General features: G+C 32.6%; 2 non-coding genes across 2 annotated transcripts; both read left to right on the top strand.

The window, feature by feature from the left end:
* Positions 1-403: 403 nt before the first annotated feature.
* Positions 404-477, top strand: TRNAP-GGG (transfer RNA proline (anticodon GGG)). The gene has a single exon. It is a non-coding gene; the product is annotated as a tRNA-Pro (tRNA).
* Positions 478-648: 171 nt separating this feature from the next.
* TRNAW-CCA (transfer RNA tryptophan (anticodon CCA)) lies at positions 649-722 on the top strand. The gene has a single exon. It is a non-coding gene; the product is annotated as a tRNA-Trp (tRNA).
* Positions 723-16,267: the final 15,545 nt, after the last annotated feature.

Here is a 16,267-nt window from a genome sequence, read left to right as displayed (position 1 = left end):
ACAGGTGCCACAGAGAGATATGTTTTTAGATCTTGCATTGAAAATTATCCTTCTTTAATGTAATTCATATATAATTAGATACTGAAAGTAACTAAAGGATCACTCGTATTTTTATGTTATGCAACATTTCTAACTAAAATGTCTATGTGCAATCAGCGAGTAGATGGTGCTTCCCCTATAAAATTGAAAAAAAATCCCCTCTTCCTCAAGATCAACACAAAATTGTCATTATTTTTGTGCTTATACATCATTTCAGATGTATATAGTTTATTATATTTATATGAAACAAAAAATAAATAAGAAATGGAAAGAAAATTTTATGATATGATAGATAAAGAATAAAATAATAATGTGGAAAACAAGGCCGGGCTTTTGTAAATGACACTGTACAACAATTGAAAAAAGGAATGTAGCGCAGCTTGGTAGCGCGTTTGTTTGGGATACAAAATGTCACGGGTTCAAATCCTGTCATCCCTACCTATTACTCCTCCTATGGGCAGTAACGGGAGATTAATTGAGATCGCTGAAAATTAGACATAATCTTTCATCATTATCCTACTCTCTGCATCCAAGATTTATTTTCTTGATTCAAGCTAAGCGTACAAAAGGAATTCTTTTCCCTACAGTTGTATTTTCTATCATAAGAAAGCGCTCTTAGTTCAGCTCGGTAGAACGTGGGTCTCCAAAACCCGATGTCGTAGGTTCAAATCCTACAGAGCGTGACTATATTCTTTGTTATAGTGAATAAAAATATACTACCTTCAAAAGTTGAATTACAACAGCAATTTGACCTCCTGCAAAGAGAAGGTCAATAAAAAAAAGATTGAAATCTTACTTAATAAATCAAAGGTCCAGTTGATCACCCCATTTGTATTGTAAATACGCCGTTACAAATAATCCTGCCAAAGTAATAGGAATTAGACCTAACACAATTCCAAATAGAAGAACTTCAATCATTTTGATTTATTTTTTGTTTAAGGAAAAAGGAGAGGTACAAGTTATTCCTAAATATTAATCTGAATCATAAGTGAATCTCAATTACCCTTTTTAGCAATTGACATGGAGAAGAACCTTAGAATACTTGAAATCTCATAGAAATATTCTTTGTTTTTTATTCTTGACTCAGTTAACTTCAAATAAGACGTATTTTGTTCAAACCAATGAAAAGCGCTGAGGTTACAGTTGAAGCAGCCAACAGAAAACCGAAATAACTAGTTATAGTAAGCATGAAACACCCAAAAAAATATATTCTTTTGCTACATATACTCATAAAACATTTACCTAAGCTTCTTTTTTTTTCAAGATACAATAAAAAAATACCAACAGAATAGAATTAATTCAAATTTAAAATTCTTGATTCATCAGTCATGATAAACAATACTAACAAAAATAGAATGACATAGGGATAAAAAAGATTGAATTTTGTGAATATAAATTAATTTAATATAATCCTATAATTATGAATTGGCGATTCATTGTGCAACTCATACGTTAATGCTTGAACCCCATTCATTTATTTACTATTTTAACTCATTAGATTTAGCAGGAAGCAATTGACCATAACATACTATATCAAAAATCTCCAATAAGAAGATAAAAAAAGGTATCCGATGATAGTATTTAGTAAATAAAATAAAGTTTGACTTTATTTTTGGGGGTACAACTCAATTCGAGCGTTAGGAGTTTCCACTACATTATCTTTTGAGATTCTACAGTCTTTTTTGACATATCCTCTTAGGTAGTTGGATCATTAGATTCTAATTCTATTCTGGTTAGGTCGAAAAGGAACCTTTCCTTTAGCTGAACTAAAGGTTGCATTAGAAATGTAGATTTTAGAACTACTGTTTTAATTGTTCTCTTCATTAACATCTATATCTTATTCTTTTATAGTCTATTGTATGACGCATCCACTTTTTGAAATTAAATAAAGTTAAAGTAGAGCAAAAAAATAATTTAAAATGGATTTAGCACTTATTGTATTGCCTCAATATCAAAAAATTTAATATTTAATTAAGAATTATGTTAGAAACAGAAACCTTTTATTCGAACTTTACTAAAATCAGGAATTTATATTATTAAACCAGCAATAAAAGTTTTTATTCTTCATAATAATAAATAAACACGTGAAGTTTAGGTATATTGTCTTGAATAACAAACACATAGACAAGCAACAATAAAAAATAGGCAAAAATTCAATAGGATTTCATTTTAATACTGTTCTAAAATGTGTTGCTGTGTCAGAGGAAGGATAGATATACTGATTCGGTATACTCTTAATACACCATCTTACAAAGATGTTATATCAGTAGTTTTCTATTTACTGATCCCATCTTTTACAGAATCGATTCCCCTTTTTGAATGTACAAGAGTACGTGGAGCTCAGCATGTCTGGAAGCACGGGAGAACGTTCTTTTGCTGATATTATTACCAGTATTCGATACTGGGTAATTCATAGTATTACTATACCTTCCCTATTTATTGCAGGTTGGTTATTCGTCAGTACGGGTTAGCTTATGATGTGTTTGGAAGTCCTCGGCCAAACGAATATTTTACAGAGAACCGACAAGGTGTTCCATTAATTACTGGATGTTTTGATTCTTTGGAACAACTCGATGAATTAAGTAGATCCTTTTAGGAGGTCACCAATGACTATAGATCAAACCTATCCAATTTTTACAGTGCGATGGTTGGCTGTTCATGGAATAGCTGTACCTAGCATTTCTTTTTTGGGATCAATATCAGCAATCCAGTTCATCCAATGATAAACCTAATCCAAATTATACAGCTATGACACAATCAAATCCAAATGAACAAAATGTTGAATTAAATCGTACCAGTTTATACTGGGGGTTATTACTCATTTTTGTACTGGCTGTTTTCTTTTCTAATTATTTCTTCCATTATAAGTAAGGACTCTCTTATCCCATTCAGAAGGATACTCTCTTCATAATTATCCATGACTGTTTTTGTCTCTAGCATGATCACTTGATAAAATGTGGAGGAAGGTGGGATAAATGGCCGATATTACTGGAAGGATTCCTCTTTGGCTGATAGGTACTGTAGCTGCTATTCCTGTGATTGGTTTAGTTGGTCTTTTCTTTTACGGTTCATATTCCGGATTAGGCTCATCTCTCTAGTAATAAGAAAAGCAGAATTGTACACATCAAAAACTAATAACTCAGCAGGACCATACCCTCGAATCAAATAAAACAAAGGGTACGGTCCTGCCGAGTTGTTATATGACTTTTTTTTAGAGTATAGCGAACCTTTGAGTCATTCCATAAGCTTAAAGAAATCAGGAAACTTATTTATTCAACACAATCACTAATATTTTTACTTGTAAATAAAATATCCGAAAAAAAATCTCTTGTTCTGATATTTTAGTTTAATACTTTTAAAATGGGATTCCTTTGATTTGGATTATCTCTATTTTTGAAGAATTGAATTCGTTAATGAGAATTGAGGGTTGCTCCCTTCTCTATTCTTACTCTATTATCTCCTTATCATTGACGTTCCATTTTTTTAACTTTTAGAAGTAATGGATCCATTCTATGGATGATACAAATAAAATCCAATTCTATTTATATGTAAGAGCAAAATTTCACTGTGATAATATTATTAAAATAAAAAGGTGTGTATAAAGTATTCACTTTTGAATATAATATGACAGAGCCTAAGAAAAAAGAAGAAAACAAAAGATAAATAACTGGTGAATTCTTTTATTTAACTCAGATTCTTTTTAGAATAAAATTAAGGGAATTGACTAATTGATTGAAGGAATTAAATTTTATCAAACATTTTTTAAAAAATCATCCGCCCTTTTTTGTTTGTTCACTAATTATTATTAATTTAAAAGTTCTAATAGATTTGTAAAAGGACATAAAAGTCATTTATCTTCCACGCACAGGAGAAACAAGGATTATTTTATTCTTTGATTCAACACAATGAAAAAAGGAATATCCCTTTATTGTGTCGAATCGAAGAATAGAAAGACTATAAAAACCCCTTAGAAGCATTTGTCTTTTCTTTGTTAGTTATACTTGAACGGGTAGTTGGTTCCCGTGTATTGTCTTTGTATACCTAATATCCATTAGTAGTACTATGTACTAGAAATTAAAGGTAATAAAATCTCGATATCTCGCAAAAAAGCGTATAAATAAAACAGACAAAAAAGACTGTAAAAATCTTTATAATTTTTAAAAATGATGCCCTCAATCAAAAAAAGTTCGTCCTTTCCTTTTTTTATCAACTTAGTATTAAGAAATACCTATATCTAAAAATTCATTTCGAACAACTGAACCTTTTCAAACTGTTTCTTTTTAAGAACTAAAAAGATTTGTGCTAGACCAACTGATGCTAAGAAGAACAAAAGACCTTGGGCGCGTGCGGTATCTTGAGGGACTATCTCAGCATCTGCCTGACCAAATCCCCCCACATTTGGATTACTCATTAATAGTTGATCAATTTTAATAGACTCACCTTTTGAAACAAGAAGTTCCGGTCCTGGAGGTATAATATCAGTCACTTCATGCCCATCCGATGGATCAGTTATGGTTATTTCATATCCCTTTTTCTCTTTACGTACTATTTTGCTTATTACACTTGCGGATGTAGCATTATAGACAGTATTGTTACTCTTGCTGCCATCAGGATAAATCTGACCCCGTCCCCTGTTTCCCCCTACACATATAAGATATTTTTAAGAAATAAGCGTCCTTATTAGTTGCGGGGTCTAGAGAAAGAATAGGGAAGACTATTTCCCTATTTTTCTGACCAGGCACTAGACCCACGACAGTAATATTTTTTTTGGTCAGACTATAACTCTGAAAAGAAATATTGTCGATATTTTCTTTCAGCTCAGGAGAAATACGATCGGTAGGGGCTAATTCAAATCCCTCAGGTAAAATAAGAACATCCCCCACATTCAAACCACCTTTTTTGCCATTAGCAAGAACTTGTTTCACTTGTGTATCATAAGGAATTCTAACTACTGCTTCAAATACAGTATCAAGAAGCACATATTGTGGAACTCAATATCCACCAGTTTACTAGCTAAATGACAATTGGCACAAACAATTTGTCGCTTTGCTTCTCGTGGATCTTCAAAACCCTGCTGAGCAAAAATGGGATATGCACTTGCAATAGATGTCTGAGTTATTACATATATCCCGATCGATACAGAAATAAATCGAGTCATCTGCTGCTTTACCCAAAAAAAGTATTTCTATTTTGCATGGTCCAATTATTCTTATTGATGCCAAATTTCTACAATAAATTAGGTAGGTAGCTAGTCTAGTTCCCTATCCACGAGTTTGTCATTGTACTGGAATACAAATACTTTAACTAAACAGGTAGAAGTATAAAGAAAGAGTAAGTCAAATTAAAATTTTGTTATGTATGAAGAAAGATTCAGATTGGATTAATATAAGGAGATCCAATAAAATCTTCAGTCTCATTCATTCATTGAATGATAAATAACTACCAAGGACGGAGATACACGATTTAAATAATGGAAAATCCATATTTTACAGTTGTATCTAGAATAACTGGAAAAGTGGAAACAAGACAGGATATAATTTTATCATTATGTGCCAATCCAAAATCGTTGTATACCGAACCAATCATTAGTTCCCAACCATATGGACAATGGAATCCGATCAATAAATCCGTGACTAAAAGAATTGAAAAGGCTTTTATTGTGTCACTTAAGTTATATAAGAATTCCTGAATCCAAGAATTAAGAATGACAAGTTTTTTATTACTCAGAATAAAATAACTACTTAGATTAGCGAAACAGATTATATTTGTTGAGAAATGCAAAATACTATTTAAATTATAATCATTATGCAGTTTGACCAATTGTACTGTTTCTTTGTGCAGTTACAGAAAAGGTTCTTCTAATTCTATGAATTTTTCTAGAATGTTCTTCTCTTGAATATCATTCAAGAAAGTTTCCGATTGCCTGTTATTTAACCAATCAGTAATCCAAGGTTCCAGACATTTAGTAAATGAGAGAGAGACCCACCAGGGTAAACATACTGTAGCTGCAATATATGGAAGGAAAATAAAAGCTTTATTTTTTTCACTTTGTTCTTTTTCATTTTTTTGAATTGTTACTAAACCTGCTTCATTTGTTGATTTCTCTTATATGATCTTTTCTTGAAGCATGAGTTATATAACAAGCAAGGTATGGAAACTATGGATCTATTTCCATTTTTTATATAGAGATAATTATTTAGTTCATTTCTAGTCTTTAGATCTAAAATAGAGAACTAGAAAAATAGGATTTTGTTTCATATAAAAAATAAGCGAATAGAGTTCTGAGCTATTTGAATTGAACAAGAAACAAATGTCTTGCATCCTTTTTGTTTTCTTTTCAATTACTGCTTGAAACAAAACTCAAATAAATACTAGTCTTTGTTTGAGTTTTATTTCAAGACAAAAAAACTCCATCCGTGGATCAACTCATGTTTTGAAAAAATCAGACACCGAGGAAAGAAGATATTTCAGATTTATGAAAAATAGTGATGATCAAATCGGAAACAGGTGGTAAAACTAAAGTAAAGATTAATTTTATGATGATCAGAGATCCAAGTATTTCTTTCGTCAAAACCAAGAAGATAAAAGATCAGTTGACAAAAAAAAATATTTGACTGAAATTTACTTTTTATGTGCTTAATCTATCAATTATAAAATGGCATATTTTGCTCAACTAAAAACAAAACATGAATTCTCTATTTAAAAATCTCCAGTTGGGGTTTATGTGATCAATCTAGTCTTATTAGACTTGTTAATAGTCTGAAAAACTTGAGTTGAATTGCATACACATAAAAAAGGGCAGACGAAAAAGGAATTCTTATTATATTTTAGTCGTTTTATTGCAGATGCGCCCCCTCCATTTTTCTTTGATTTTTTCTATAGGTCACCACATCAACCCAACAAATATATACAATATAACATGTTGTACTCGAACAAGTGTTGTGAAGATAAACTTGAGTTGTATTAAAAAAAGATGAAGAGTATTCCTGAATTCCTTCCCTTATACTTGGCTTCGAAAGTAGTCATTGCACTCCCATTTTAGTTCAAAAACCTTCAATTGGTACGCGCAAGAAATAGGCTAATTCCGCAGCTTTCTGTTCAATTTCTCGTGGAGTTAAATTTTCATCAGTCTGAGTTAAGGGAATAGTTCCTTGGCCCCTGACTTCCATATAAAGCACACATCGAGTATAAAGGCCGTCTTTAACCTCCACTCTGATCGATTGAACATCACTCATAAGGAATTGAAGGAATATATGATGATTTTTTCCCAGAAATCCCCAACGAAAAATAGACACTCTTCCTTCTTTTGTATTGAATCGATCATAACCACTACCTACATACCACAAAATAGTGGACCACAAATAGGAACTAATAAATACACCCGCAATTCCATAGAAAGACATTACAATCCCTTGTGGAAAAAAAGAGATTTCCTGAAATGGAAATAAAGATATCAGATTCCTACCAAGATAACTAGAGGTTCCAACGACTAAGAATCCTAGCGAACCTAAAAAAAAGATATAGGCCCAGAAAAAATTACTTGTTTTTCGAGACCCTGTTATAAATTATATCCATAAATGGTCTGGTCGCCAGTTCATACTATACTAGATCCAATTGCATTCGATTGGAATTCGGAGAATAAACCAAATAAATTTGACTTTTATTTTCCTGCTCCTGAGGTAACTCTCATCAACTAGAACTTCATGTGAACCATTAAGAGTAATCGGTTAGATACATTGATTTTCCACTTTATATGAAACCAAAAATATCGAATGATGCCTTTTTAACCAGCTAGACCTGCATATACATGCATTTATTTGGATATAATGTATACACGTGGAAAAGGTTTTTTTATGAATTTGTCGTTACAAGCAATCCCATATCATATCCACATTCTACTCAAAAATAGATACTAAAAAAATGATACAGTGTTGATTAAAATAACTTTGTGAGATTTGGTCCCATACATGAGTTATACAATCTTATTTTTTTGAACATAAAGAAATAAAGAAGCCATTGCAAATGCCGGAAATACTAGGCCTACTAAAGGCACAAAAATAGAGGGTAAGCTGAAATCTGTCATAGAATGGGTGCCTCGATTTAATACTTTAACCTCTGATAAAGATATCTTATGATAAATATATATATATATATCTATTATAAGTAATATTTAGTAGTTAATAAATGGAAAGTAATATAAAAAGTCATATAAAGTAGGTAATAAATGCAACAAATGTAACACTACGTTAAGTGGACCCTTTTTTTTTACACGAATATGTATGATATTTCGATTTAATAAATATGTTCCTTTTTTCTTATCTTCTTTCTAAAAGAAAACGAAAATACTAATGACTTTTTATAAGTTCGCGACTCTAACTAATTCCAGGGGGATTGATAGTCAAAAAAAGTTTCGGACGTTAGAGAGGTTACAACAATTACTACCTACTTTTGTATTTTATCAAATAGGTATATCATAGGTATATTTAATCTTTTTTATTTCATATTTATTTTCTTATATTATCTATAAAATTAAAATACTTGTTATTTCATTATGATATTGAATCATGTTTATATAGATAATTTATTTAGAAATATTTATATAGTAAAGTACTAAATAATAATTAATTTTATTTATATCTTTGCAAATTATTTTCTATATCTAATTTTATATTAATTATGAAATTAAATCTATTTTTTATAAATTATATATAATAAAATTCTATTTTTTAGCCTATTGAAATTCAATTCTTATTTATAGTTTAAATTTATCTACATTTTATTTTTTATGTTCACTTTTATTTTGATATATAACATTAACACTAGTACATTTACATTAAATTTATATTTTTTTAACTAAAAAATATCAAACAGATAAAATATAACTAAGATTAATCTGATTAGATTAAGTAAATAAAAAAAATATGAATAACTAACAAAAAATTTAAGTCAAAGGAAAGAAACCGTGGAGCTGAAATAACTCAGCCAGAACACCCTTTAAAAGATTCCGTGGTATGATTATATCAAATAATCCTTTCTGAAATAAATACTCAGCTTCTTGTGAACCGTCGGGTACTGTCTTATTCAACGTTTGTTCAATTACTCTTTTACCTGCAAATGCAATGTAGGCATTAGGTTCAGCAACTATGATATCTCCCAACATACCAAAACTGGCTGTAACCCCACCTGTTGTCGGCAATGTAAGAATTGGTACATAGAATAACTTTTTATTTAATTGATAATTATAGAAAGCAGAAGATATTTTAGCCATTTGCATCAAACTCAAACTTCCTTCTTGCATGCGTGCTCTGCCAGAAGCACATACAATAATAACAGGTAGAGACTTATTAGTCGCACATTCGATCAAATGGGTGATTTTCTCACCGACTAGAGATCCCATACTACCTCCCATGAACTGAAAATCCATGACTCCAATAGCTATAGGAATACCGTTTAGTTGACCTATGCCTGTTTGAACAGCGTCAGTTAAACCTGTCTTTTTTATATAAGAATCAATACGATCCCTATACGGTTCTTCCTCTGAATGAAATTCAATAGGGTCTGTCGAGACCATATTCTCATCCATAGGATCCCAGGTTCCCGGATCAATCAAAAGTTCGATTCTCTCTGAACTACTCATTTTCAAATGATATCCATAGTGTTCGCAAATATTCAGTCTTGACCTAAATAATTTTTTATAATTTAATCCATAACAATTTTCGCACTGAACCCATAAATGTCGGTATTTTATTACTTATATCGAAATCATTAGATTTTCCTCTTATATTAAAATTGCTGGCATTAATACTAGTTCTGATAGTAGAATTACTACTTTCACTAACACTTATACTTTCATTAGAAATAAAATTATAAACATAATTATCACTATAGTTATGGGTCTCGCCTGAAATGTAACTCTCAATACTGATTTCATAACGCAGATAACTATCAATGCAACTATTTATATGATTATTCCAACAAGATTGAGTATCATACATGTAACGATAAGAGTATCGACTAGTATTTTTAGATCCACTATTCATATAACTCAAATTCGGGGAACTAGAAAAAGAACGTTCTAGTTCAATGATAAAAGTACTCTCGTTGTCAATCTCAAAAATCTGATTTTCAATATCAAAATATATAGAAAAAATGTCCCCGTTACTATCCCTAACTAAAAAAGTGTCATCAGAAATGAAACTCCAAATGTCTATGATATCCAAAAACTGGTCAACATTACTGAAATTACAACTCCCACTCTCAGTCCAGCTGGAAACGTTCTTATCCATAGTATTTTAAACCGGGTCTTCACTTGCATTGGTATATCTAATAGGACCAAGACTATCCATCGATATACTTAACCTAGACTTGTTTCTAATTTATCAGTAGAGAAGAGAAGATCGAGTTGAACCAAGGGTTTTCCATATAGTATTACCACCGCTTATTTTAAGATTTAATAGATGAATAGTCATTGATAAACAATTTTTTGTTGGATTTAGAATTAATAGAGATTCAGCCCTTTTGTTTGGACCTCTACGTTAAGTAATATGAATAAGTTAAGTATTTATTTAATTTAAAGAACTAATTAGAGTGTTCTGGAATACGGGGTCTAATATTAATCTAGATTATGATTTATCATATTTAGGTTTAGGATTTAAATCATCGAATCTTTTGCTCAATTATAATACAAAAGAACGATTTATTCTCATATTGTGTACAAATTATCATCTTATTCAAAGTATAAATACTAGTTTACTGACTTCATTCTCGTCTACGCGACACGGAACGAAAAAGACAATATACAAGATCAGTGGAAGGTACGTTTCCCTAGCTTGAGCTATGGTCTGCAACTCTGGTATATTAACTAATCCACCAATCCCAAGGATCCATAGGATTTATTATGTATAGAACATAAGAAACAAAGAAGTCTTTTTTTTAACCTTAATTTAGTCTTGGATTTATATTGGGGATATATTGATTCTAAGTAAGGTCCTTGTCCCTGTACATTCTGTATATATTGATACATAAAAGAAAAGATATATGCAAAAAAGATATATGTAAATACAAAAGATCCTCATTTTTTTGGCCCAATCTTTTACTAGTAACGGATTGAGCTGAGTTTAATTGCAATGAGGAGAACAAACAGGAATTACTGAATTAGGTAAGCTTAGTTTTTATTTAACATCTAGGTTATCTACTGGTTCGAATTCAAATTTGATCAGTTTCCAAACTTCACATGCAGTGGCTAATTCAGGACTCCATTTGCAAGTTTCACGGATAATTTCATTACCTTCACGAGCAAGGTCACATCCCTCATCACGAGCTTGTACACAAGCTTCTAAAGCTACACGGTTAGCTACTACACCTGGTGCATTACCCAAGGGTGTCCTAAAGTTCCGCCACCAAACTGTAGTACGGAATCATCTCCAAAGATCTCGGTCAGTGCAGGCATATGCCAAATGTGAATACCACTTGAAGCTATAGGGATAACACCAGGCATAGATACCAAATCTTGAGTGAAGAAAATACCACGACTTCTGTCTTTTTCAATATCATCACGTAATAAATCAACAAAACCTAAAGTCATCTCACGCTCACCTTCTTGCTTACCTACTACGGTACCAGTGTGAATAAGGTCACCACTAGACATACATAATGCTTTAGCTAGTACACGGAAATGCATACCATAGTTTTTCTGTCTATCAATAACCGCATGCATTGCACGGTGAATGTGAAGAAGACGACCGTTGTCTCGGTAATAATGTGCCAAACTAGTATTTGCAGTGAATCCACCAGTTAAGTAGTCATGCATAAAAATTGGGACACCTAATTCTCTAGCAAACACAGATCTCTTGATCACTTCTTCACAAGTACCTGCGGTAGCATTTAGGTAATGCCCTTTAATTTCACCAATTTCAGCTTGTGCTTTATAAATTTCTTCAGCACAGAATAAGAAACGGTCTCTCCAACGCATAAATGGTTGTGAATTTACATTTTCATCATCCTTGGTAAAATCAAGTCCACCACATAAATAGTCATAAACCGCTCTACCATAGTTTTTCGCAGATAATCCCAATTTGGATTTGATGGTACATCCTAATAGAGGACGACCATACTTGTTCAATTTATCTCTTTCAACTTGGATCCCGTGAGGTGGGCCTTGGAAAGTTTTAGAATAAGTAGAAGGAATTCTCAAATCTTCCAGACGTAGAGCTCGTAAAGCTCTAAACCCAAATACGTTACCTACAATGGAAGTAAACTTGTTAGTAACAGAACCTTCTTCAAAAAGGTCTAATGGGTAAGCTACATAAGCAATATATTGATTCTCTTCTCCAGAAACAGGTTCGATATGGTAGCATCATCCTTTGTAATGGTCAAGACTGGTAAGACCATCAGTCCACACAGTTGTCCATGTACCAGTAGAAGATTCCGCAGCTACTGCGGCCCTTGCTTCTTCAGGTGGAACTCCAGGTTGAGGAGTTACTCGGAATGCTGCCAAGATATCAGTATCTTTTGTCTCATACTCAGGAGTATAATAAGTTAATTTGTAATCTTTAACCCCAGCTTTGAATCCAGCACTTGCTTTAGTCTCTGTTTGTGGTGACATAAGTCCCTCCCTACAACTCATGAATTAAGAATTCTCACAATGACAAGGTCTGCTCGACATGGATTGGGCATGAATGAAATATTTGAAAAGAAAATAAATTCTTTTTAAAAACTTTTAATTCAATTATCAATTAATATTCTCAATTAATTAATAATACCATGTATTTGATTCGTCAAATACATCATTATTGTATACTCTTTGATATGTATGGCGCAATCCAACCTTTGATTTGCAAGTTTGTAGTTTATCCCTTTCTTGGTTTTATTTAAATGTCTTTCTTATCTAAATAGTTATCTAACTGTCTTATTGCTATATTAAATATTCTCCAAATACTCAAAAAAATCCCTCTTGATAGTGATATATCTTGTATATGTAAATCCTAGATGTAAAAATTAACCTAACTCATCCATCAAAAAGGTATAGTCTAACCCACAAATGGGCAAAAATCCTTCTGAAAAAATAAAAAATAATGAACAATGAGATAGAAAAAATGAATAATAGATAGAGTTCAGGTTCGAATTACATAATTACATAATTACATAAATCATAAAATAAGATATGATATGTATGGAATTATCTATAATGGTAGATAAAAGAAACACACTTCTTCATGTGTCTTAGTCATCTTCATCTACTTTAGTTGAAACAAGATTGTGGGTTAAACTTGAAAATTCATTCATTGAACGAGCAAATGATTGAATTAGATTCAGTTGGATAGTACCAACTAAATAAAGTGCTAAATTTCATTTATTATTTAATTAACCGATCAACTTGCTATCAGACATTTTTTTTATTCAAAAATATAATATACCAAAAAATTTCGACATATTTCACTTTATCATCATTATGAAAATAAATCCTACTACTTCTGGGACTGAGGTTTCACAATTGGAAGAAAAAAACCAAGGGCGTATTGCTCAAATTATTGGCCCACTACTGGATATCATTTTTTCCCCCGGTAAAATGCCTATAATGCCTTGGTAGTTCAAGGTCAAGATGCAGATGGTCAGGAAATTAAAGTTACTTGTGAGGTACAGCAATTATTAGGAAATAATTGAGTTCGAGCTGTAGCTATGAGTGCTACTGATGGTCTAATGAGAGGAATGGACGTGATTGATATGGGAGCTGATCTAAGCATTCCAGTCGGTGGAGCCACTCTGGGATGAATTTTCAATGTTTTTGGTGAGCCTGTTGACAATTTATGTCTTGTAGATACTCACACAACATCTCCTATTCATATATCCGCACCCGCCTTTATCCAGTTAGATAAAAAATTAGCAATCTTTGAAACTGGGATTAAAGTAGTGGATCTTTTAGCCCCTTATCGTCGTGGAGGAAAAATTGGACTGTTTGGGGGAGCTGGAGTGGGTAAAACAGTCCTGATTATGGAATTGATCAACAACATTGCTAAAGCTCATGGAGGTGTATCCGTATTTGGTGGAGTAGGCAAACATACTCGTGAAGGAAATGACCTTTACATGGAAATGAAAGAATCCGGAGTCATTAATGAAAAAAATATTGCAGAATCAAAAGTAACTCTCGTCTATGGTCAGATGAATGAACCGCCTGGAGCTCGTATGAGAGTTGGTTTGACCGCTCTAACTATGGCGGAATATTTCCGAGATGTTAATGAACAAGACGTACTACTATTCATTGACAGTATTTTTAGATTCGTCCAAGCAAGATCCGAAGTATCAGCTTTATAAGGTAGAATGCCGTCTGCGGCGGGTTCTCAACCTACCCTTAGTACAGAAATGGGTTCTTTGCAAAAAAGAATTACGTCTACAAAAGAGGGATCTATAACTTCTATTCAAGCAGTTTATGTACCTGCAGACGATTTGACTGACCTTGCGCCTGCAACGACATTTGTGCATTTAGATGCAACTACCGTACTATCAAGAGGATTAGCTGCTAAAGGTATTTATCCAGCAGTGGATTCTTTAGATTCAACATCAACCATGCTACAACCTGCAATCGTTGGTGAGGAACATTATGAAACTGCGCAAAGAGTCAAGGAAACTTTACAACGTTACAAAGAACTGCAGGACATTATTGCTATCCTTGGATTAGACGAATTATCTGAAGAGGATCGTTTAACCATAGCACGAGCACGAAAAATTGAGTGTTTCTTATCACAACCCTTTTTTGTAGCAGAAGTATTTACTGGTTCTCCAAGGAAATATGTTGGCCTTGAAGAAACCATTAGGGGCTTTAAACTTGTTCTCTCAGGCGAATTAGACAGTATTCCTGAACAGGCCTTTTATTTGGTGGGTAACATCGATGAAGCTACTGCGAAAGCTATAAACTTAGAAGTGGACAGCAATTTGAAGAAATGACCTTAAATCTTAGTGTACTGACGCCTACTCGAATTGTTTGGGATTCAGAAGTTAAAGAAATCATTTTATCGACTAATAGTGGCCGAATTGGTATATTACCAAACCACGCTCCTATTGCCATAGCTGTAGATATAGGTCTATTGAGAATACGCCTAAATGACCAATGGGTAACAGTGGCTTTGATGGGCGGATTTGGTAGAGTAGGTAATAATGAGATCACCATTCTAGGAAATGATGCAGAGATAAGTACTATATTGATCTACAAGAAGCTCAACAAGCTCTTGAAAAAGTGGAAGAAAATTTGTGTAAAGCAGAAGGTAAAAGACAAGCAATTGAGGCTAATCTTGCTCTAAGACGAGCTGAGACACGAGTAGAGGCTATCAATGTTATTACCACTAGTTGATGCATCGGAACAATAAAAAGAAGTTCTTTATTAGACAAAACTGTCTATTTTGAGCCCAAAAATGGAGAACAATGAGATTAAGTCTGATCTAAGAAATACAACAAAAAATGCAATGAGTATAAAAACTTATTAGATACCGGAATAATTGGTATCTAATAAGTTGTACCTACTATTGGATTTGAACCAATGACTCCCACCGTATGAAAGCAATACTCTAACCACTGAGTTAAGTAGGTCTTTTATCACCACAAAGAAAAATTCAACTTATCACTTTTGGGATTATATATAGAATAGGATTTCTAAGCAATACCAATCCTTGAATTAATTAAAAAGCAATGGGCAAAGAATTATTATGGAGATCATCAAATACCCATCTTGACAAGAAATTATCTATATGTTGAGATGTTTATCACAAGGGCTATAGCTCAGTTGGTAGAGCAACTCGTTTACACGTGTGCCAATGTTTTTTCAAAGGAGTCAATCAAGTAATCAAATAATTGATCTTATTGATAAATTAATGTCTTAATCCATGGATTCAAGCGAACAAGAGAACAATAGCCTGACATAACAACTATTTGGTCAGTCCGATTCGAGTGTGAATTCTGATGCCAAATAAAGCCCATCATTGATTTGAGAATTGATAAGGTGAATACCCAGTCTATTCAATGTTAGGCATAACGAGTATAAGGGCCTTAAAAACCTCTTTTCGTCCTATGAACTTTAAGGTGTAAGAAGTCTCATATTTGACGCTTAGAGAGGAACGATAGAGACTCCATTAAACCTTCACTTAGTTGGATCTAGGCCATAACCATAAACATACCTACGTCAAAGTAAAATCCTTCTTTGAACCACTTAGGTATTACTCTTAGATCATGATTCGACTAA

Source organism: Wolffia australiana, chromosome 3 (assembly GCF_029677425.1).
Source record: "Wolffia australiana isolate 7733 chromosome 3, ASM2967742v1".
Lineage (NCBI taxonomy): Eukaryota > Viridiplantae > Streptophyta > Magnoliopsida > Alismatales > Araceae > Wolffia > Wolffia australiana.
This window is presented reverse-complemented; position numbering and strand designations above follow the sequence as displayed.